General features: G+C 43.2%; 1 protein-coding gene across 2 annotated transcripts in view; it reads right to left on the bottom strand.

The window, feature by feature from the left end:
* WDR37 (WD repeat domain 37) overlaps positions 1–22,794 on the bottom strand; it is a 141,210-nt gene extending 118,416 nt beyond the window's left edge. For both annotated transcript variants that reach the window (XM_075827430.1, XM_075827432.1), the window contains exons 1-2: positions 22,687–22,794; positions 1,143–1,211 (exon numbers count right to left, since the gene is read on the bottom strand). The gene's annotated coding sequence lies outside the window, so the exon portion shown is untranslated. The remainder of the gene's footprint in view (positions 1–1,142; positions 1,212–22,686) is intronic.
* Between the last annotated feature and the right edge of the window lie 3,192 nt (positions 22,795–25,986).

The following is a 25,986-nucleotide window of genomic DNA, read 5'->3' as shown; positions in this document are numbered from 1 at the left end:
AATGCCAACGTCTGTATTCGCTTTTATAGTATTGGACTGTGATCCTGTGAAAATAAGGGATAACCGAGAACGGCAAGGCTGGGAACTTTACGAAAACCTTCCCAGACACCCGATGTACCTATGTGCCAAATTTGGTGTCAAATTGTTCAGGCATTTGGATGCCTATAGAGGACAGACAAACAGACTTGATTTTATAGTATAGATTGATTGGATTTACCATAAATATCGGATTGGTGGGCGTCTAATGGGTCTGACCTTTGGGACCCTGACCAATCCTAAAAAGAATGTGGAGGTCAGACATTAACCAATTAAGACATTTATGTAATATCTATACTGTAGCATTGCTGAACACAACACTTTAATAAATGAAAGAGTTCTTGTCACTAGGTCATTTAAGTTGAACTGGTTTACTGTTCTGAATAGCGCTGTCTCCCTGATATCAGCACGGTTTTGTTTTTTTTCCCCAGACCACTCATTCCAGAGATATGGTCCACTGTTGTGTTGGTTTCCTATATGCTAATTTGCTGTAGTTAGCCAACAAGGTGGGGCCAGCTTCCCTGCCTCGAAGGCTGACCAATCACAGCATTAGCATATAGGGAGCTAACACAGCAGTTGGCCATACCTCTAGCACAGCGGAGGTCCAGGAAAAAGGAAAAACAACGATGGAATCTGGGCGACAGCGCTATTCAGGTCAGTAAACCAGTTCAAGTTATATGACCAAGTGCCAGGTTTGTCTTTAATGCACATTAAAAGGCACATACTTTTTTTTTCCAACACAAACAAAAGATTTATTTTCTTTTTGGCAAAAGTGGGATGGGGGGGTTCTAAATATGACAATCTGGCTGAAGTTCATTATTTTTCAATGCAATTATGCCAGAGGACAGGAGTCACCAAATAAACAACCTCTTGAGGGATTGTTGGAAAGCTCAGCGCTCAGACCCCACTAATACAATCTTCTGAAACGTTTCTACGACAAATCTGTCAGACAATGTAGCAAGTATGCACCTTGGATCTAAGAAAATCTAAGTTTTAAAGCCCCCATATATACCGGTTTACAATAACCCTCTTAAAATTATTGTCCTTTTAACATAATATGCAACTAAATATTTATTTTCACATTAGGATGCTAGGAACCAACTTACCTGTTTTTAAGCAGAGTTATCCACCTGGCCCATTAGGGTTCTATAACGTCTGGTAGGGGATCAAAGAACCTAAGATTAAGAAAAAAAAATGCCTGAATGAAATAAATATTATATACACACACACACACACACAATATAAATTTATATACCCATAATAATTAAAGGCTATGGGCACCTTTGTACTGATATTCTTTAAATGTTAATTAGCTTCTAAATGCAAAATGAATCAAATAGTAGAGTATATGCAAGTCCTCCTACACACAGGGTTTTCGTCTGGCATTTTAAACCGTGGAAAAAAAGCATGAAAAAAGACCAGTGTTTTTCAAATGTAATATGGTTTTGAAGTTGTTTTTGTGCCTTTTTTTATTTTGTACATGTCTTTTTCAAGTTTAAAGTCTATGTGAAAAATGCCAGAAAAAAACCCCAAATAATAACGTCATACCTAGAGCATTTAGAGATAGCAGCAGGTAGAGGTTGTACACGGCAGATCATAGCGTGGTAAGGGAGGAGAGCACACACACAAGGTCGTTTGCAGGAGAGAGGGGGTAAATCAGACCATAAGTGTAGAGAGAAAGAAGACTATAGCAGAGGGTAGAAATCACACTATCAGCATCAGTCAAAACAAGGTAGAATAGATACCCAATGGGCTGTAGGAGAAAGCAGTACAGTGATGAAGCTGTGCCGATACATGAGATCAAGTGAAGGCAGTAGCATCCTGGAGATACAGAACTCACATCCAGCATGTATTACTGGGGGGACAGGTCTCGGGGAGAAAAGTCCACATCTAGAGAGCAGGTTGCAAACTGCAATGAATGTATTTGTGCTATGCCAATAAATGCATTTGTAACACGTAGAGGATATTTGGGGAAAAGAAAGCAGCATGGCAGATTTGAAAACAAGAATAGTTTGGACCAAGATGGTCTCTAATGGCCCAATGGACTTAAAGGGGCTCAAAAATAAGACATTCTGGTGCATAGGCTTGCATAGGGGTAGGGTGCACCTTGAATACTGATCCTGTGTGGGGGAGGGATGTGTGGGGCATTGGTTGGCTGAATAACAGATGGTGTTTTATATGTTCCCTTATGTCACATTATGGCTGCCTGCTCCAGGAAATTTACCCAACAGGTCCTTCTTAAATTTTAACATTTTACTGAAATAAGAGTTAGAGGTACACTTTAAACACTGGTACACTTTTCAGTACCGCTACACAATAACCCAACTCAACAAATGAGTGACTACTCTCCAAATTAATAACAAACACCAATTATATTCTATTATGTGCACGTGGCAAATATCTTACTCCAGAGGACAGAGGTAAAAAGTCTTCATTTTTTAGAGCCAACAATCCGGCCAAACTGGATTCTAATTTTTTTGATGAGTCCTTATATGAAAAACCTTTATTCCGATTAAGCCAAAACAAGTGTGCAAAGTGCGAAACCACAATTTAGATAGCAGCTTTGAAGCAAATAATTTTATAGATCAGCAGACACCAGTTTACAAGCACTTAGCCTGCTTTCCTGACACACCATATCATACAAAAAGATAAACCTAAGGGTATGTTCACACGCTTAACAAAAAACGTCTGAAAAATACGGAGCCGATTTCAGAGAAAACAGCCTCTGATTTTCAGGCGTTTTTGAAGCTGAGAACGAAATTTGGTGCTTCTTTTCAGACGTTTTTTGAGGCGTTTTTCATAGTGTTCAATGGAAAATCAGCTCCAAAAAACGTCTCAAGAAGTGACATGCTACTTCTTTTTACGGAGCGTCTTTTTATGCTCCGTTTTTTGAAAGCGAAGCGTAAAATAAAGGCTCGTGGGAACAGAACATTGTAATTCCCATTGAAAGCAATGGGCAGATGTTTGTAGGTGTATTAGGGGCGTTTTTCAGGCGTAATTCGAGGCGTAAAACACCCAAATTACGTCTGAAAATACTGCGTGTGAACATACCCTAATACTATACTGACTTATGCCCCTGTATGGCCAGGTCTACACCGCAAAGTGTGGAGATTCTACCACCTGGTTTTTTTTTTTGTTCAAACTAGGATCAGCTCCAAAAGAAAACAGAGGTACATGACTCATGCACACGACCGTATTAAGGCTCTGTACAAGCTCCGAGCTGTACTGAGCAACAGGCAGCACCCTTAGAGGTCTTTGGGGCCATACTGTACCTAAAACCGATTCATAGCATGTTCCATCAGACGCTGTATTACGGAGATAGTGTGCTCTGGAAGTATTGCTCCTAGGGTGGAGAATATCTTCATTACACAGGGTTGTACGGAAGCACCATACAGCAGCACACTGCCTCTGTAGTATATTGCTGTAGATACTCTGTGTGCAGCCGTACGGGATGCATGCCCGCAGCACTGTTTAGTCCATAAGGCCTAAAGCAAAGCTTTGCACCCTATGTCCTTTTGGATCGCATCCAAGTTTTATGTATTAAAAGCGGTCTGTCTATCTTCCTTTGATCGGTCATATTTTCTGGACATCCGTAGGGCTGGAGCCACCCTTGTCGAGGAGATGTCTGGCACACAGCAAAAGCACATGTAATGACATCCATGGTCTGTTGTCTCTCAGCAGGGAGAAGACTCAAGAAAACAAACCATAGAAGTCTATCACACATTCCCCCGATTACCACATTTTTGCACCCCATAGAGATATATGGCGTTCTCAAGGCGAGTATTTCTGAAGTGGTCTGAAGCCAGTATATGACCAACACTGGAATCTACCACTAGCTATAGTATTGTATTAGTGTATTATAGTAACGAGGAATAAAAACTCAACATCTACTCACATGTAATTATAAAATACACACACAAAAAGAAAAAACTATTGTCCTCTCTGATTTCACCCAACGTTCAGGGGTTACAGCACTTTCTATAAAGAAAGCTATATAGTCATGAAATTAAATGACAGGTCACTGTGTAGCATAAAACTTTTTGTAAGATTTCATTTCAGCCAGCAGTTTAATTCTTTCAGGTCGCCATGGTTACGTCCAGAGACGTGTATAGAGCACACTGCTGGGTTTCTAATTGTTTAAGGTTTTTTTAATAGTAAAGAGATGTCAATTATTTCACATGATTCAGATTACCCCGTCCACGGTATACAATGTGTTAATAGATCTGCCTATTATCTTAAATTTAGTCAATGTAAATCTCAAACCTGGTAAATCAATTTGCTTAACGCACCTTATGGTGGATACTGGAAAAATGTAAACTATGCTAATCTTATTTCTCTTATTATCTTTCTTACTAAAAAGCTTTATTAGGAAAAGGTTTAGAACCCCTTCCTGCCCAAGCCACGTAAGTTAAGGGACAGCAGGGAACACCTAGATAACGTGTTCCCTGCTAACCTGTGCTCCCATAGTAAGGGTATGTTCACACGCTTAGCAAAAGACATCTGAAAATACGGAGCCACTCACATTTTTCGCTGCGTTCTTTACGGCCGTTTTTGGAGCCGTTTTCAATAGAGTCTATGAAATACGGCTCCAAAAACGTCCCAAAAAGTGACCTGCACTTCTTTTTCGCGGCCGTTTCTTACACAGCGTTTTTCAAAACGGCCAGTCGGAAAAGAACGCCGTTTTTCCCATTGAAAACAATGGACAGATGTTTGGAGGCATTCTGCTTCAGATTTTTGGGCCGAAAATAAGCCGTGTGAATATACCCTAATTTTAAAAAAAAAGTACTTAAAAAGGGGTTGTCCAGTTTTAGCAAATCATTGGGTTCTTTTTTGTATAATTAAAAGTAATAACATTTTCCAATATACTTTCTGTATTAATTCCTAACAGTTTTCAATATCTCTGCTTGTTGTTATTCAGTAGGAAGATTAATGGTTTACTTCCAGGGTATAAAGTTCTGTCCATGGTCATGTGATGGACACACAGGTGCTGGGATCGTTACATTATGTGTATCAGAGTTGTGTCTCCTAATGATCCCAGCACCTGTGTGTATCACATGACCATGGACAGAATGTTATCCACTGGAAGTAATCAATGAATGTTCCTACTGAATAACAAGCGGAGATCTTGAAAACCGTGAGGAATTAAATTTGCTGAAACCAAACAACCCCTTTAATTAATAAAAGGGATATTTGAACATAAAAAGGAAACCATATGCACCAATTTTAGACATTCCGCGTGACACAAACATCTTTTGCATGGACGTGAGATGCTCAGGCATGAATACATTCCTGTCAGAATGTTGTTACCCCAAACATAAAAGAACTACCCCGGCCCACCAATTTTAGCCTGCTCTACCACGGGCCTATCTGCTTTTGCTCTGTTATTAAAAAATTTCTGCACTTTAACGAAGACTATTCATGTACAGATGCGGAGTCTAAAGCTAAGATACATCTGTGCTATTGTGGAGCAGAACGAAGAAACGGCCTGACGCAGATGTGGAGCAGAACGAAGAAACGGCCTGACGCAGATGTGAACAGGGCCTTAGGGCAGATACAGACGAACGTTGCGTTTTTGCGCGCGCAAACAACGCGGCATTTTGCGCGCGCAAAAACCATTTGACAGCTGCGTGTGTCATCCGTGTATGATGCGCGGCTGCGTTATTTTCGCGCAGCCGCCATCATAGAGATGAGGCTAGTCGACGCCCGTCACTGTCCAAGGTGCTGAAAGAGCTAACTCTTTCAGCACCCTCGACAGTGAATGCCGAACACAATATCGAAAAACCTGTTGAAAAAAAAAGAAAAAGTTCGTACTTACCGAGAACTTCCCGGCCGTTGCCTTGGTGACGCGTCCTTGGTGACGCGTCCTTGGTGACGCGCCTCTCTTGACATCGGGCCCCACCTCCCTGGATGACGCGGCAGTCCATGTGACCGCTGCAGCCTGTGCTTGGCCTGTGATTGGCTAGAGCGGTCACTTGGACTGAATTGTCATCCCGGGAGGTCAGACTGGAGGAAGACGCCGGGAGTTATCGGTAAGTCAGAACTTCGTGTTTTTTTTTCTACAGGTTCATGTATATTGGGATCGAAAGTCACTGTCCAGGGTGCTGAAACAGTTTAACTCTTTCAGCACCCTGGACAGTGACTATCTCCTGACGTCGCGTACCGAAAAAATTTTTGCCGGGTTCGGCCAAAACGAGTTCGGCCGAACCCGGTGAAGTTCGGTTCGCTTGTCCGGCTTCGCTCATCGCAAAGACACTCCGTTTGGATGTTCGGAAACAGAAAAGCACGTGGTGCTTTTCTTTTTACATTCATCCTTTTGACAGCTGGTGCGCTGTTTCAGTCGGTTCGCACGGAAGTGCTTCCGTGCAACCTGCGTGGTTCAATGGGTGCGTGATGCGCGAAATACGCAGAGTTATTGAACCTGTCGCGCTTTTTGCTGCGCAAAAAGCACGGACTGTCTGTACTGCCCCATAGACTTGTATTGGTCCATGCCTGCCGCGTGAAAACCACGCGGCCCGCATGGACCGAATACACGCTCGTGTGAATCCCCCCTTAGGGTCAGAACACTAAGGTCGGGTATCCACGTAGAGTAAACGCTGCAGAATTTCCGTAATAGAATTCTATGCGGAAATTCCACAGCATTTACAGAAGCAGCAAAACAGATGAGATTTTGATAATGTCAACGCAGCGAAAATCATAAATTGACCTGAAGTGCGGAATTTAAATCTGCAGCATGTCAATTTATGCTGCGTTTCAGTTACGGGTTTTCCCTATTGAATTCAATGGGGGCTGTAAAACCCGCAACAGAAAGCCAAGTGTTACGACTTTTGAGGCGTAATTGAAGTGATTCCGCTGAAAAAAAAATCGCAACTCAGAAAAACAAAAAAAAAAAAATAAAACACGTACACTCACCTACAACTCCCTGCTTCTTCCTCCAGTACGGCCTCCTGGGATGACGTTCCATCCCATGCAACTGCGGGAGCGGTCACATGGGCTGCAGCATCATCCAGGGATGCCGGACCAGACAGCAAAGGAGGGACGCGTAACCATGACAAAGGCCGGGGGAAGTAGGAACGTTTTTGGGTTTTTTTTCTACGCTGCTTTCCGCAGTAAAAATTCCGTCTGAAAAACCAGCGTATCCAACCCGTGGATACCCGGCCTAACTCGTAAAATGTTAAACTTGGAGTCCTTTGAAGCAGAGGCTTCTCCCTTCCAAGACATCGGAGCTTCCATAATCCAACATTTCTTGAAAAAGAAAGTATTGTTAGGAGCGTTTGGAGAAGTTCACACCTCCATTAGTTCTTTTATGCCAAGCTTTTATTGTTTTTTTGACAAATCAGAACAGCATAGTAGGCTGCAGTATTGTATATATATATATATATTAATTATACCTGATGAAAATATGACTGATCCATTAAAAGTCAATGAAGAGAAAAAAAAAAAAAAAAAAAGGTAAGAGGATCTGTCATGACTGATCATGATGAATCATAACAGATTAGTCATGGCTCGTGTAAAAACGGAAATCGTACCGCAAGTATGAACAGAGATTCAGGGTGGATTTACACACGCCAGATTTTGTTGCAGAAATTTCTGTAACTTAAGATTCATTCCATTCAACTGAATGTGATTGTTTCAGCAGTAGGTGCAGGGATTTCTTCACTTTTAATTTAGATGAATGAAAAAGATTTTCAGTCGCAGAAATTTCTGCAACAAAATCTGAGGCGTGTGAATCCACCCTTGGGCCCCATGCACGCGTAGGTGCTTTTGCGGCCGCAATTCCCCCAAAAATCACGAGAGAATTGCGGCCCCATTCATTTCTATGGGGCCATGCACACGATCGTAGATTTTACGGTCTATGAATGGCCCGGGAGCCCGCACCGCAGAAAGAACGGACCTGTCTTATTACAGCCGTCTTCATTGAAAATAAGCCTCATGCACACGACCGTAGCCATGTGCATTGCCCGCGATTTGCCGGCCGACCCGGAAATCACGGCCGTGCACATGGCTACGGTCGTGTGCATGAGGCCTTACCATTGCGACACCAATTGACCGCTACAAACCAGGCACCTAGTCTGGTATTGCAACACAGCGCCATTTGCTTGTATGGGGTTGAGCTGGAATACCGTGTAAATGAGTGGAGCGATTTCGTTTCTGGAAAAATACCATTTTCCTAATCAAACAACTTATTACATTATTCATCATAGTGGCTAGTGGGGATGGTCCTTAAAACGCACATGGAAGAAGAAAGATGTTAAAAGAGGAGCATCTACATGATGCCCATAAAATGATATATTACTGGGCATACACCAGCTGTATACAGCAGCCACAGCCCAGTTGCAGCCTTTTCTCTCCGTGTGTCTCTGTCATAGCAAAAACCCCTGCCAGCCACGGAAACACTGTGTCATTGGGAAGGAACAGAGATCCTTAGTAACTTTGGCAGGCGAGGCAAGAACTTTGAGTGAACTCCATCCGAAGCCGAACTCCACCCTAAGAAGAAGAAAAAGGACAGCGCATATTGCGCTAATCCTGATCAAGTCCAACTCAAAACACATTTTAGGTTCAAATTACACCCCCAGGGTACAATGGGAAAAGGAAATTTATCAAGAAATATTTTTGTTACCTTTTTGAATCCTTTTTTTTTTTAAAGTTGTATACATTCACTAAATAAAAGTTAACGCAGTTTCTTCCTAAACGTTCAATGTCAAGATACAGATTTCAAGTTAGACGAGTCACGAAACGATTGTTCCCAAACGGCTCCCTGTTACTCAACCAGACATGACGATCACATTCATCTCACCTCTCCCAGGTGTAGTCATCAAACCTCATCCGTTCCTAGAGACGCCACCATTTGTCATACAGCAGTTACTGGAGCAATATTTTGCTTCTTAAATTTTAAATACAAAAGGGGTAAATGGGGTAATATTACCTGGTGCCCTCCAGTTGTGCCCCACTGCCGTGGATCCGCCGCTTTGGGGTCCACTCTGTTGTTGGTGATTGATTTAAATGGTAATGCTTCCGTTGCTAACAGTTTCCGTTTGTCTCTGTTCCATAAGGATTCAGTTTTTTGGCTAAATCAATAGTGAAGTTGACCTGTCTATTGTTCCCTTTAAAAATACGGAAACCTTACGGAATGGAGACAAACCGAGGCCATTTGCAACGGAAGCATTACCATTGAAATCAATTGAAAGCTATGGTTTCCATTTGCCTTTCCATCGATTGGTTCCTCAGACGGAAGAGTCTGACGGAACGCATCAACAGAAACCGAACACTGATGTGAATAGACCCCAAAACATTGAATTCAGGTATTTCATTCAGTCCCATTACCACAGGTGTATAAAATACAGCACCTAGCCATAGGTCATTTTATACACCTGTGGTTAGAATAGGTCGTTCCAAGGGCTTGTCCACATGCAACGGAATTGGCGAGTATTTTCCGTCTGGAATTTCGGACAGAAAATATGCAGAAGAATACAGTAAAATCAAAGTAGATGAGATGTAACAAATCTCATCCACACGCTGCGTAAAATTTACAAGCAGAAATTCACCTGCGGTGCGTATAGTTCAGAAATTGACAGTTTGTTTGTTTTTTTTAAATCCGCAGCATGTCAATTTATGCTGCAGAATCGCTGATTTTCTGTTGCAGGTTACCCCACTGAATTAAATGGGTAGGTAACACCCACAACTAGCAGATGTTGCAATTTTTGTGGCAGAAAAGCCATGATTCCGCAGCAAAAAAAAATAAAAAAATCGCAACTCAGGGAAAAAAAAAAAAGAAAAAAAAAACATACATACCCAGATTTCTATGCTTCAATGTCCAGCCCGGCCTCCAGGGATGAAGTTTCATCCCATATACAGTAAAGGAAATAAGTACTTGATCACTTGCTGATTTTGTAAGTTTGACCACTGTCATAGTCATGAACAGTCTAGAATTTTTAGGCTAGGTTAATTTTACCAGTGAGACATAGATTATATTTAAAAAAAAAAAAAAAAAAAGAAAATCACATTGCCAAAATGATATATATTTGCATTGTGCACAGAGGAATAAGTATTTGATCCCCTACCAACCATTAAGAGTTCAGCCTCCTCCAGACCAGTTACACGCTCCAAATCAACTTGGTGCCTGCATTAAAGACAGCTGTCTTACATGGTCACCTGTATAAAAGACTCCTGTCCACAGACTCAATTAATCAGTCTGACTCTAACCTCTACAACATGGGCAAGACCAAAGAGCTTTCTAAGGATGTCAGGGACAAGATCATAGACCTGCACAAGGCTGGAATGGGCTACAAAACCATAAGTAAGACGCTGGGTGAGAAGGAGACAACTGTTGGTGCAATAGTAAGAAAATGGAAGACATACAAAATGACTGTCAATCGACATCGATCTGGGGCTCCATGCAAAATCTCACCTCGTGGGGTATCCTTGATCCTGAGGAAGGTGAGAGCTCAGCCGAAAACTACACGGGGGGAACTTGTTAATGATCTCAAGGCAGCTGGGACCACAGTCACCAAGAAAACCATTGGTAACACATTACGCCGTAATGGATTAAAATCCTGCAGTGCCCGCAAGGTCCCCCTGCTCAAGAAGGCACATGTACAGGCCCGTCTGAAGTTTGCAAATGAACATCTGGATGATTCTGAGAGTGATTGGGAGAAGGTGCTGTGGTCAGATGAGACTAAAATTGAGCTCTTTGGCATTAACTCAACTCGCCATGTTTGGAGGAAGAGAAATGCTGCCTATGACCCAAAGAACACCGTCCCCACTGTCAAGCATGGAGGTGGAAACATTATGTTTTGGGGGTGTTTCTCTGCTAAGGGCACAGGACTACTTCACCGCATCAATGGGAGAATGGATGGAGCCATGTACCGTCAAATCCTGAGTGACAACCTCCTTCCCTCCACCAGGACATTAAAAATGGCTCGTGGCTGGGTCTTCCAGCACGACAATGACCCGAAACATACAGCCAAGGCAACAAAGGAGTGGCTCAAAAATAAGCACATTAAGGTCATGGAGTGGCCTAGCCAGTCTCCAGACCTTAATCCCATCGAAAACTTATGGAGGGAGCTGAAGATCCGAGTTGCCAAGCGACAGCCTCGAAATCTTAATGATTTACAGATGATCTGCAAAGAGGAGTGGGCCAAAATTCCATCTAACATGTGTGCAAACCTCATCATCAACTACAAAAAACATCTGACTGCTGTGCTTGCCAACAAGGGTTTTGCCACCAAGTATTAAGTCTTGTTTGCCAAAGGGATCAAATACTTATTTCTCTGTGCACAATGCAAATAAATATATATAATTTTGACTATGTGATTTTCTTTTTTTTATATAATCTATCTCTCACTGGTAAAATTAACCTAGCCTAAAAATTCTAGACTGTTGATGACTTCGACAGTGGGCAAACTTACAAAATCAGCAAGGGATCAAATACTTATTTCCTTCACTGTAACTGCTACAGCCAATCACAGGCTGCAGCGGTCACATGGGATGAAACGTCATCCCTGGAGGCAGGGGAGCAGCACGGCGCCACGGCTATGGGTCTCGTCGCCAGGGCTACAGATAAGTGTAGACTTTTTTTGTGTTACGTGCTGTTTTCCGTAGCGTACATTGTGGCCGAGATACTGTACCACAATTTGGTGAGGTTTTTTAGCTGGTATTCCCTGCGGGCACCGCCCTGTGTGCACCCACCCTAATAGGATGCCACCGTTACAACAAATCATTTCAGGAAATTTCTTCACTTCTAGATATTCCACGATCAACAGTGAGTGGTATTAGTGCAAAGTAGGGATGCACGGTGCATCGAAACTTCGATACTGTTTCGATACTGTGCATCCCTAAACGGTTCGATACCGCTATTTCCTGTATTTCGATACTTCGCTGCGCAGCCGCACAGCTCAGTATAGTAATACATGAATGTATGGGAGCGCGGCTGCGGCTGTGTAATTCAGCCACAGCCCCGCTCCTGAGTCATGATAAGTTCGCGGGGTCAGGATGATGTGATGCGGCCAGCGCTGCACTAATGAGCGGCGGCACTGGAGACAGAACATGGCGGGCGCGCTACAAAACACCCCCATGTTCTGTCTTCAGTGCCTGAACCGCCGCTCATTAGTGCAGCGCGGCCGCATCACCTCATGCTGACCGCGCGCGCACTTCCTGTCAGGAGCGGGGCAATGGCTGTATTACACAGCCGCAGCCCCGCTCTATAACGGCAGAGATCAGAGAAACCTCTCATCTCCGCCGTTATTCCCCTGAATGCTGCGATCACAGCTGACTGCAGCATTCAGGGGAAAATGAGCAGGGGGGATGCCCCTGCATCGCATCACAGGGAATTCCTGTGACGCGATCGGGGGCCATACCCTATATGGGCAGACAGCCCAGGGTCTATTGATGGACCCCAGGGCTGTCTTACCATATCTCTTGTTGTTAGGGCATACTGAGGTTTGTCCTAACAACTGCCTGTGTGCTATCTGTCCACAGGCTGATGTACTGGCCCATATCTGATATATGTCAGTACATTAAAGTTTAAAAATAAAGTAAAAACAAAGTATTGTTAAATTTAAAAAAAAAATACACCTTCACCTTTTTTACAATAAACATTAAAATAAGTCTCAATACATAAAATACACACATTCAGTAATGGCGCGCACAACAATTTTTTGGCATCATTTATGATGTGTACGCTGTAAAAAAATGAAATAAACACGGCTTTCATTCACTTATTAATGTGAGGCGCGAGGTGCGATGAATTTACCCTCCATGTTCCTCACATTAATAGTAATTAACCCCATCATGTACCTCATACATTAACCCATTATGACTGAGAAACAGGATGGGATTAATTACTATTAATGTGAGGCGCGTTCAAAATTCATCACACGTCGCGCCTCACCTCAGAAAACGGAAGAATTATTTTTTTTATTACTGTTGGCAAAAGTATCGAAATTGGTATCGAAATCGCAATACTAAACGAAGTATCAGTATCGAAGTCCAAATTCTGGTATCGTGACATCCCTAGTGCAAAGTGGATGTTTTTAGGAACAACAGCAACATAAAGTAACGGAGCGGGGTCACCGAGTGCTGAGGCACATAGTGCATGATAGTCACCAACGCTCTGCTGACTCGATAACTGTGTGAGTGGAAGCTGTTTTAGCTGCAAAGGGGAGACCAACTACATATTAATGCCTATGGATTTAGAATGGGATGCCGTAAAAGCACCTGTAGGTGAAACGTGTGGGTGTCCCAATACTTTTGTCCATATAAAAACACATACCATTTGGACTGATGGGCCTTTGCCATTTATCAATACTGTAAGGGTGTTTATATTTGGGTGAAAATGGCACAAAACGTTCATAAATTAGGTACGTGGTTCAAGCTCTCCATTTCCTAAAAATATATCTGTGGAATTTTTTCATTTTGTTTTCCCCAAGTAGAAAAATAACAATACGTGATAGGTCAAACTCTAAACCATTGAAGGCTTTAATGAAACGCAGCTGTCCGGTCATTTGTCTCAACAGAAGCTTAGGCTGCTGGTCTTCCCCCTTGCTTTACACTGTAGCCCTGCTTATTTAGATTGCATGTGTAGCAACAGCCAGTCAATGCACGGAGAGTTGCCGATAACAGCAGGGATAAAAAAAAAAAAAATTATAAATAAAGTACAAGGAACTAAATCAACAGTCAAAGTCATGCACACGACCGCAAGGGTCTCTACTGTCCGCAAATACGGATTAGGCGGCTACAGATACACATCCGTTGCCGTCCACAATTGCGGAAGCGCCCATAGACTTTTATGTCCATGCCGCAATTGCGGACAAGAACAGGAGATGTTCTATATTTTGCAGATCATTTCTACGGCACGGACACACATCCATAAATATACAGATAGGTGTTCGTGGCCAATAGAAATGAATGGAGCCGCAATTTCAACAGTTTCATCCGGATTAAAATTACAGTCGTGTTCATGGGGCCTAAGGAACGGAGCCCTGACGCAGATGTGAACAGAGCCTAAGGAGGATCCTTGTAACATGTCTCAAGCCGAAAGCTGCAAAACACAGTGTTGTGTATACAAAGGACACATATTTGTAACAACAAACACATCACAACTCAGGATTCAGTCAGTTCCATCTGGGAGTTTGGAACACTTCAAGTCAACAGTCCGGCAAACACAGAGAACTCGCTCTGGGATGGAGGTCTCGAACCCCCACAAGTCCCCAACTAGGTGAGAACGGTCCAATATATGCACCTTCGGTCTAATGCACACGGCCACATTACAGATCGAGGATACGGAGTCCATGGACTGCTATTTGCCTATATTGCACCTTCATGTGGACTGTTTTTTGTACAGGGCAGACAGAGGTGAGAGAATAAAATAGCGGCATATGTATGTCCAGCCACTTGCAACAGACCTGATAAAGGACACACTTGCGGAGAAGTTTCTGCAGAAAAATCGGAATCTTTGCTTTATTTCTGGACATTAAAGTGTTTTTTACTATTACTGCTTCCAGCCATCAGTTCATCATTCCTGGCTTATCTGTACTCACTCAATGAGCACGGTGTACAGAATGAGGACCACTGCCTCTATTTGTCCCAATGCACACATGGTCACCGGGGTGACGGTAGTAGGAGTCTAAGGCCTCATGCACACTTCCATCACCGTTTTCACGGCCGCTTTTCACGGATCCGTGTGTCCGTGATTGGAACCGTGTGCTTCCCGTGTACACTTCCGTGTTTCAGTTTCCGAGAGGAAACTGAAACCCGTTCACACTATGTACACAATGTCGTGAGTGCCGCACATGCTACTCCCTGTCCAGCAGTAGTCACTGTCCAGGGTGCTGAAAGAGTTACTGCTGATCAGTGCAGCCCCTTAACTCTTTCAGCACCCTGGACAGAGACTACCGCTGGACAGGGAATACAATGCGCGGCGCTCACAATATAGATTAATGGTTCATTACAAAAAAAACGTGCAAAAAAAATAAAAGTTACTACTTACCCAGAACTCCCTGCTTCTTCCACAAGTCCGGCCTCCTGAGATGACGTTTCAGACCATGTGACCGCTGCAGCCAATCACAGGTTGCAGCGGTCACATGGACTGCCGCGTCATCCAGGGAGGTCGGACTGGATGTCAGAGGAGGGACGCGTCACCAAGACAACAGCCGGGGTACGTATGAACTTATTTTTCTTAAGATGCCTGCGTTCCAGCACTGATCAGCAGCCTCTTCTCTCTATCAGTGCTGACAGAGAGAAGGGGCTGCCGACTAGTGCAGTGCAGTATCTGTCTGTATGTGTACCTCTGCCCGCCCGGCCAACGGCTCCGTCACACACGGATGCCTTCCGTGTGCCTTCAGTTTTTTTCACAGCCTTATTGACGTGAATGGGCCTCACGGTCACGGAATCTCGGACCAAAGTAGGACATACTTTTTGTCTGAACGGAGCAACGGGACCGTCAAAAAAGCTGAAGTGTGCATGGCCCCATTGAAATGAATGGGTCAGGGTGCTAGCCGTCTGAAAAATGGCTAGCACCCTGAAGAAAAAGACTGAAGTGGGCATGAGGCCTTAAGGCTTGTCCATACGTAATGGTATTCCGTTGCAAGTTGCAGACTTTTCACTGCGGCAAAACGCACCACTTCCTGCATTTTTAACACCAGAAATTGGTGAGTATTTTGCTGCGTTTTTTTCAATGCTGGGAGATGGCGACATCTATGAAAAACGCAGCAATTCAGTCCACTTTCCGCAGCAGGAATTGACATCCTGCGGTATGAAAAATACGCACCGCAGGTCAATTTCTGGTCTGAAATTTTACACGGAGTGTGGATGAGATTTGTTATATCTCACCCACTTTGCTGCTACTGTATTCTGCTGCGTATTTTCCGTCTGCAATTGCGGTCGGAAAATATGCAGCAGTTCCACTACGTGTGGACAAGCCCTTACAGTAAAAAAGTGTAGTGTAAAAAACAATAAATAATATTGAAGTCCCCATATGTTTTTTGTTTTCTCTTTGAGGGAAAGGCCATAATAATAAGATAAAGAAAAGAAAACCAAAAATAAAATTAAATAAAAAAAAGTTACAAATAAAATACCTCCCAACCAAAAAAACGCTCGCTCAGCCAATCATTGTCAGAACGCAAGCAGTTATCCAATTACCCTAAATAGCACATGGAATATATGTAAATATACGGTAGACAATGACGACCACAAATAAAGTCTATTTTAGGGTAACACTATATTATTCATAGGAAAAAATAGCTAGAAAGCAAAAAATTATATTTTTTTACAATTTTTTTTCAAACTATAAGCCAAAGGGTATGTTCACACGCTGAGTCAAAAACGTCTGAAAATACGGAGCGGTTTTCAGAAGTTTTTTAAGCCACTCGCGATTTTCGTGGCCGTTTTTGGAGCTGTTTTCTATAGTCAATGAAATACAGTTCAAAAAACGTCCCAAGAAGTGACCTGCACTTCTTTTTCACGGCCGTTTTTTTACGCGGCCGTTTTAAAAAGCGGCCGCGTAAAAAAAACGGCCCATTGGAACAGAACGCCGTTTTTCCCATTGAAATCAACGCGCAGATGTTTGGAGGCGAAAATAGGCCGTGTGAACATACCCTAATATTAAAAATGCTAAATAAAAAAAAAAACTGCAAATATGTGTATAAAAATGATAAGAAAAGAAACCTGCACCGACCGTGAAAAAGCATTGCAAAAATCACATCACTTGCCCAACAAATAAAGACATTATAGCCGGTTCACTAATGCACGCTAAAAATGGCTAAACGGCGCCTGATCCAGAGAGAGTTAAAATAGAACATGCGTAGGACATAGAAAGTATACGATGGGGACCAAGTGGTTTAATTCGAGGTGACAATGGTGAAGAACTCCTTCCAGGAAAGCTAAGCAGTCATTTTTATCATCAGATAGACTATAAGGGTATGTTCACACGGCAGCGTCTGTTACGGCTGAAATTACGGGGCTGTTTTCAGGAGAAAACAGCTGCGTAATTTCAGCCGTAATGCCATGTTGAGGCGCTTTTTCGCTGCGTCAATTACGGACGTAAATGGAGCTGGTTTTCTATGGAGTCCATGGAAAACGGCTCCATTTACGTCTGAAGAAGTGACAGGCACTTCTTTGACGCGGGCGTCCATTTACGCCCCGCCTTTTGACAGCGGGGTGTAAAAAAAATGACCGTCGGAACAGAACATCGTAAGACCCATTCAAATGTATGGGCAGATGTTTGCCGACGCTATTGAGCCGCATTTTCGGACGTAAATCGAGGCGGAAAACGCCCAAATTACGTCCGTAAATAAGCCGTGTGAACATACCCTAAGGGTATGTTCACATGGCTTATTTTCAGTTGTTTTTTGGGCCGTAAACACCCCGAAAGACTGCCAAAAAAAGGAGTCTGAACGCCTCCAAACATCTGTCCATTGATTTCAATGGGAAAAACTGTGTTTCATTCCCATAGGGCATTTTTTTACGCGGCCGTCTGTTAAAACGACACATAAAAAAGAAGTGTATATCACGTCTTGAGCCGTTTTTGGAGCAGTTTTTCATTCTCAATAGAAAAACAGCTCCAAAAACAGCTGTAAAAAACGCTTGATGCATGGAAAAACGGCTTGAAAACAGCTCCGAATTTTACAGCCGTTTTTTGTTTGCCATGTGAACATGCCCTAAGAAGCATCTGGGTAACAGGCACTTTGTACTACAGTTAGGCTTTCTGCCCTCCATAGAGGGCTTGTCTTATGCAACGTTTTGAACCACGCAGGGGTCCATGTCCATCATACCCACAGGATATGCCTTAACCAGTTAGTGACCGGCCCATCGTGTTTCTACGTCGGTCACTAACGGGCCTTATTCCGATGCCATAGACTTTTTACGTCGCGGCATCGGAATAAGTAAACAGAGCAGGGAGCTGTCAAATCTCCCTGCTCTCAGCTGCTAGAGGCAGCTGAGGGCTGGGGGCGTCCCTGCTCTGCCGGGTGAGATCGATATTAGTATCGATCTCACCCGTTTAACCCCTCAGATGCGGTGCTCAATAGCGAGCACCGCATCGGAGTGGTTTTGGAGAGGGGGGGAGCTCCCTCTCTCCCCCACCGACACCCGGCGATACGATCGCCGAGTGTCTGTGTCTCCCATGGCACCCGGGGGCCTAATAAAGGCCCTCAGGTCTGCCTGGAGTGAATGCCTGCTAGATCATGCCGCAGGCATGACCTAGCAGATGCCTGTCCATTTTAAACGGACAGGCAGTAATACACTGCAATATAAAAGTATTGCAGTGTATTATAATAGCGATCGCAGAATCGCATATTCAAGTCCCCTAGTGGGACTAGTAAAAACAAAAGTTGAATAAAGTTAATAAAAAAAAATAAAAAAAAAAAATGAAAAACACCCACTTTTTCCCCTTACAGGCTGCTTTAGTATTAAAAAAACAAAATAAAGTAAAGTAAAAAAGTTACACATATTTGGTATTGCCACGTCCGTAACGACCCCGACTATAAATCTATTACATTATTTAACCTGCACGGTGAACGCCGTAAAAAATGAAATAAAAAAAGATGGAAAAATTGCTGTTTTCTGTGAAGACTGGCTTAAATAAAAACTACAAGTCTTCCCGCAAAAAAAAAAGCCCTCATACAACCGCATCGGCGAAAAAATAAAAACGTTACGGCTCTTCAAATATGGAGACACAAAAACAAATAATTTTGAAAAAAAAGCGTTTTTACTGTGTAAAAGTAGGAAAACATACAAAAACTATTGTTGCAATCGTAACAACCCGCTGAATAAAGTTAGTGTTATTTATAGCACACGGTAAACGGCGTAGATTTAGGACGCAAAAAAGAGTGGCGAAATTTCAGATTTTTTTCTATTCCCCCCCCCAAAAAAAGTTAATCAATAAATAATATGTACCTCAAAATGGTGCTATTAAAAAATACAACTTGTCCCGCAAAAAACAAGACCTTATACAGCTATGTCGACGCAAAAATAAAACGTTTATAGCTCTTGGAATGCGACGATGGAAAAACGTAAAAAATAGCTTGGTCATTAAGGTCTAAAATAGGCTTGTCATTAAGGGGTTAAATGTCTGATCAATGCCGGTCCCAGCTCTAGGACCCACACCTATCTGGAGAACAGGAATCTCCTGACCCCGTTTCTGGTCACCACATCCAGGTGGAGGCTCTGTGGAGAGACGGCATCGCAGCTCACGTGTTACGCCATTTCCGTAACTCCCATAGTACTGGATATGCTATAAAGGTCTGTCGTGAGACAACCCCATGAGTTCTATTGTAAACAGGGCCTAACCACTACTGATAGACCACACAGAAGTCACGACAACATAGCAGTGTTATCACACGAGATGCTCATACGCCCAACACATACACAATACATCATTTCTTCTACTAAACAAGTCACTAATGACTAAAAATATATGTTTAACAAAGCTGGCCATACACATTATATGTTTGATGGCCGAACGCGCAGATTTCGTCAGAACTCGATAAAATCTGGGTGACTACCAACATGGCCTCCATTAAAGCATCCGTAGTAGGCATCACAGACATTTACCAGATTCCAGAGATGCAAAATTCCTAAGGCCTTAGTCTTATTTCTCGTCCGTGTGCTGTCCTTTTTAACAACGGACAGAATACTGACCCATACAAGTCAACGGGGCTATTCACAAATCCATTTTCTTCAACAAGGCGTGTATCCATTGCGAGAAACTCACAGATCGCCCTATTATTGTCCGTTTTTGCGGACCAGACTTGCCTATTGAAGTCTATGGGTGCCTGAAAAAATTGGACAGCAAAAGGAAGACATCCAGTTTTTATGGATCAGTTGCTAAAGAAATACAGAAAAAAAAAACCTGTGAAATCAGGAAGAGCTTGTGGAGGAGAAAAACTAACAAGAAAAACTAATAATACACGGAAGACACCCGGACATTCATATCGATGAAACACGGTCCATTTTTGCATACACAAATCGGACACGCTCTTGTGAATAAGGCCTAATGGAGGTGCGAGACATCCACTGCATTATCAGGCAAATTTGCCATTCAGGATTCTGGGAAAGCTGCGCAGTAATCATGGTGAGAGATTTAATTAAAAAAAAAAAAAAATGCATTTAAATCGGTAACAAATTAAAACGTTCGGCAGCCGGATCCAAATTTTTGGAGCCATTGGTTACCTGGGATCTGTACAGCCCTGATTTATACTCCAATAAGAACATAATCCCCATGATGAAATCAACAAACCTACAAATCACATCTTACAAAGCCAAGACGAGAAGAACCGCAGTAATACAGGCAAAGGACCGCGCTGGACGAAGATGCGTCCGATAACATGTGCGTGAAGAGAAGGCGTTATTCCCCAGGCATAAAAAATGCTCTAAAGAAAAAAAGTAGATGTGTTGCCAATGACAACCAGTCAGATTCACGCTTCCATTTTTCCATAGAAGGTTTGAAAATATAAGCAGTGATTTGATTGGTTGCTACTGCCAACACTTGGTTAGTACAGTTTTAATACATGAGGCCCATTTTAAATGCAGCTCTTTTTTTATTGTGTTCCAATGAACTGCGGGTGAACTGGGCGTTGCATCCGCAATGCGGGCGCAAACAAAGCACCCATATTATGCCAGTACAATAAAGCATATTGATTTAATAGGTCATATATATATGATCGATGAGGGGCTCACAGCTGGTACCCCACAGCCATGCCCAAAACAAAAAAGACACAGCTCTCAGCAAATTGATTCTGCCCCTTTCGCTTTTTCCGAAACAGTGCCAATCCAGACCCGTATCTAATTAATATGTCCTTACTGCCTATGGCGGGAAAAAGCCTACATAAAACATAACTAATCTACTGGGTCAAAGCCCCGCCGCCACTTTTACGGCAGTGGGCACTCAGGACTCCGCACCTCCGGTTGGAAGAATTCCATTAATCCAGTGTTAATGGCACCTGATGGGTCGGGATTATCAAATATTCTGCACTATTGGATGGTCATAGAAGAAGAGGCGAGGAATACGGCCTGAAAAGAAAACGCTAATACAATATATGACACATTTAGGCTGGGTTCACACAGTGCAGATTTTTTATGTATTTATTAAGTCAAAACCGGGAACTGAACCTAAACAGAATAAATATATAAAGAAAGGCCTAATAGGTCTGCGCTCCTGGATCCAATTCTGGTATGCAAGAACTGCAGCAAATCTGCACTGTGTGAACAAGGCCTTACTAAGATAACCCACTTTCACACGCCAGTATTTGTAAGCAAAACCCAGAAGAGGGGCAAATCTTTCCATTATATTTTTCTCTATATGCAAAATAATGACCAATATACTGCCGTGTGAAAGAGATCTTATAGATTCTCTCTTCTGGCTGCGTTCTCGTGATATTCAATATTATCATATTCTCTGTATCAAATCGCGGATTATGGCCTCATGCAGACGACCGTACTGGTTTTGCAGTCTGTTAGATCCGTGTGTTACCAGAGTCCGGGTCATACATGGACGCACAACAATGGTTTTTGCCGACCACAACAATTCACCAGTATCGGTGAATCCGCAAATCCGGACCGTAAAATGACTCGTCCGGAGTTTCTGCGATCCAGATTTGCAGCCCCTGCACCGATCCGTGTAAATCCTGGTCCTATGCACCGGGCCATAGAGAAGAACGGGTCTGCAATTTATCTGCAAAAATCCAGTCGTGTGCCTGAGGCCTCAAGGAATCTTACTCTATATGTATATACACCTAGAAAACAAGACTATACGAATGATATTAGTTTCCAATAACAATTCATCCAGGCTGCAGATGGAAAGAGTCATAGAAGTGCCCTGAAATGCTGCTGTTACCGCCTGTACATGCAGAAATATCGCACTACAATCTGACACCTTAGAAAATCATTCTGACTATTGCAGATCCTCTCACAGGAAATATTTGTCTTAACCGCGGAGAGATTAACGATCAAGAAAAGTTTCTAAAACGAGTCTGATCCAAATCGGAAACTATGGTTTAGTCACCATAAATCAGTGGAGAACCCGTGACTCTCCGCAGGCTGCCAGGGCATGGTGGGAGTTGTAGTTCTGCAACAGCTGTAAGTCCATTACCATGGATACATTGATTATTCAATCAGAATAAAGCAAAATATGAGTAAAGTCAGCGCAATGATATTTCGTACTGGATTCCTAAGAAAACGTATCGGATATAGTAACATTGTTACTGATCGATTATTGCTCCTGCGTAGTGGCGACGTGTGTGTGTGGCGGTCTGTCCCATTATAATAGATGGATCGAGCACGTTAGATATTGTCGATCCCTTTAAAGAGACATCTACCATATTGTCTGTCTCTTTAAAGAGACATCTTACAAAAATATTGCACGGTCTATAGAAAAAATGGTGACACCTCTGGTTACAGCTTCCCTGGTGTATGTGAATCATAACGCAATGGCCACCAAGGGAGGTCTCAGCACCCTCTGGATGAAATGACAGGTGATTAGCAACCAAAACATGCCCCAATGTTGAGCCGCTGCATATTATTATTAGTGTTTGGTCCCCGGCGCTGTCATCTCTCAGTGTTAATCATCCTCCTCCTGTCCAGCTGATCACGTCATCATTCCCTCCCGTTACCAGGCTGTACCACCGACCCCCCCAAATCCGTCCCGCAGCCCCCCATTACCTTTGCAGCAGGCGGTATGATAAAGCGCCAGCCTCCCCCACCTCCTGCTCCTCACTATCCAGCACACGCACAGCCAGCTCCGGACATTTGCCTTGACAACGGAAGTCCCGCCCCTTTCCTGGCCTGTCACACACCAGCCACAGAAAGTCCGCGCCGATTGGACGCAGCATCTCTTTAGTCATTGGTCAAGACGTACGTCTGTTCAGCGCTGTAGGTGGCATAGACACGCCCACCCCCTGCTGTCAGAGTGGCAGCGCCGTTATTTTTGGCTCCATTGTCAGGATGTTTTATTTAATAGTCTGCTGAATAGAGAGATGTTTGTCTAATGATATGAACTGTATGGTTGGACATATATCACGAGGGAAAGTCTCTTTGTCTGTTCATGTACTGCTGGAAGGAATGCGTGGATGACGTTACCATTATTCATTTATTAATTAGAACTTGAAAATGACCTTCAGGTCAGTGAAGGGTTTAGGTGGATCTGGAAATTGCTTAAATAGCAATTCCGCAACATAATGTTGTTATAAATGATGTCCTTGGCTATGGACAAGGTTGTACATACTATAGAGAGAATCCATGCTGCCACTATGGGCCCAGTTTAGGCTTCCCCCCTTTCCTGCCCAGTGCTCCCTCTATCATCAATCCCACAATGTTAGCAACAAGGGGGAATGTCCAGAGGTGGCGTCATCCTCGACTACAAGAGATGGACAGAGACAGGGGAGGTAAACAACAACATCAGATGAGATGTGACGCTATAACTACTATACCATCCACGGACGGCTGCGTTACTGTTAGGCCTCGTTTACATGAGCGTGATATACGTGCGTGTGACGCGCGTGCTTTTCACGCGTGTCGTATGCACCTATATTAGTCTATGGGGCCGTGCAGACAGTCCGTGAGTTTTGCTCAGCGTGAGTCCGCTGAAAAAAACTCACGACATGTCCTATCTTTGTGCGCTGTTTGCGCATCACGCACCCATTGAAGTCAATGGGTGCGTAAAAACCACGCACCGTGCGAACTGCGTAATTCGCGCAACAGCTGTCAAACTCTGAATATAAAATAAAAAGCACCACATGCTCTTCTGTTTACAAACATCCAAACGGAGTATCATAATGATGGCGACTGCGCGAAAATCACACAGCCGCATCATACGCAGCTGACACAGAGCTGTTATGTGCCTTTTGCGCACGCAAAACGCACACGTTCGTGTAAATCAGGCCTTACTATGAGGCTTCATCCCCTCTATGTACATGGTTATGGGCATAATCTGATAATCTTTACACCATTACACTATAATCTCAACATATGCACAACAGATTTGGCCGCAGCGGTATTTTAGCGCTTCAACAAGATGTTACATCGTCCTATCCCTACAAGTTTTCTCATGGTTTCCCTCCAATATTATATATATATATATATATATATATATATATATATATATATATATATATATATATATATATATATATATATATATGTATATATACAGTGAAGGAAATAAGTATTTGATCCCTTGCTGATTGTGTAAGTTTGCCCACTGTCAAAGGCATGAACAGTCTAGAATTTTTAGGCTAGGTTAATCTTACCAGTGAGAGATAGATTATATTTTTTAAAAAAACAGAAAATCACATTGTCAAAATTATATATATTTATTTGCATTGTGCACAGAGAAATAAGTATTTGATCCCTTTGGCAAACAAGACTTAATACTTGGTGGCAAAACCCTTGTTGGCAAGCACAGCAGTCAGACATTTTTTGTAGTTGATGATGAGGTTTGCACAGCAAGGGATCAAATACTTATTTCCTTCACTGTATATACACATCAATCAGCCATAACATTAAAACCACCTGCCTAATATTGTGCAGATCCTCCTCGTGCCACCAAAACAGCTCTGACCAACAAGGCATGGACTCCACAAAACCTCTGAAGGTGTCCTGTGGTATCTGGCACCACGATTTTAGCAGCAGATCCTTTTAGGCCCCGTTCACAGTGAGTTTTTTGGCCCTGATATTGACACGGAAACCGCGTCGGAATCAGCTCCAAAAAATGGCTGAGACCACCTCCCATAGGAGGAGGAGGTGTTTTTTCCCGAGAGGCTTTTCAGGGCCCTGGAACAAAAAGCGGCATGTCCTTTCTTGCCACGGTGCCGCCTTTGACCTCCCATTGAAATCAATGGGAGGCAGAAAATGTGTTTTTTGTCCGCGGCGCTCAGTGGCCGTGACCGAAAAAATGCTGTGAAAACCTCGGTAAGAAAGTGCAGCCAGATCAAAATCTGCTGAGGCAGATTTTTTTCTGCCTGCAAAATACTCCGTGTGAACAGGGCCTAAAGGGAACCTGTCATCAGCATTTCACTTATCGAACACTACTCACCCGTCGCTGGCCACTGCTGTCATAAGTTCATTGCCGTTATCTCCTCACCTAAACAACTCATTGAACCATCTACAAATATTTCACGCCTTTCATGGTAATAATCAGGCAGTCTCGTTCGTTTCCTCTTCTTATGCCCACCCACCGCTGAAAACCTGCCCTGAATGCCAAAATTTCGTCTGTGATAGCGCACATGTGCCCGTCATGTATGGTCCAACACTCTTCTCTGCTTCGTCCGGGCCTAAAATCTCGATACTGCGCATGCGCCGCTATGGTGTCCAGTTGTGCGCACGCATCAGAACAGGACATCGATGCGCAAGCGCGGGATTTCGTGTGTGCTGGGGAAGGCAAGGAGCTGCCAATCAAACGTAAGGAGGCGGAGTAAACTCGGAAAGGCTTGAGGAATGAAAATATGACTCTTTTATGCTCATTAGCATACGGCGCAGGAACACTAAAAAATGAAAGGTGCAGAGCCGACTTAGAAGATAATTATAGGCTACGTAAAAAGAATTTTTCACCCACTTCCGCCAGGTATTGCTGGTTTAATAGGTGAAATGCTGGTGACAGGTTCCCTTTAACTCCTGTAAATTGTGAGATGGGCCCCCATGTATTGGACTTGTTTTTCCAACACAACCAACAGATCCTCGATCGAATTGAGATCTGGGGAATTTGGAGACCGAGTCAACACCTTGAGCTCTTTATCATGTACTTCAAACTATTCCTGAACAATTTTTGCAGTGTGGCGGTGCATTATCCTGCTGAAAGAGGTCACTGCCATTGGGGAATACCATTGCCATGAAGAGGTGTAATTGGTCAGCTGCAATGTTTAGCTAGTTGGTACATGTCAAAATATCATCCACATGAATGTCAGGACCCAAGGTTTCTCAGCAGGACAGAGTATCACACCTCCTCCGCCGGCTTGTCTTCTCTCT

Source organism: Rhinoderma darwinii, chromosome 5 (assembly GCF_050947455.1).
Source record: "Rhinoderma darwinii isolate aRhiDar2 chromosome 5, aRhiDar2.hap1, whole genome shotgun sequence".
Taxonomy (NCBI): domain Eukaryota; kingdom Metazoa; phylum Chordata; class Amphibia; order Anura; family Rhinodermatidae; genus Rhinoderma; species Rhinoderma darwinii.
Note: the sequence above shows the minus strand (reverse complement) of the source record. Positions and strands in the feature narration are given on the sequence as shown.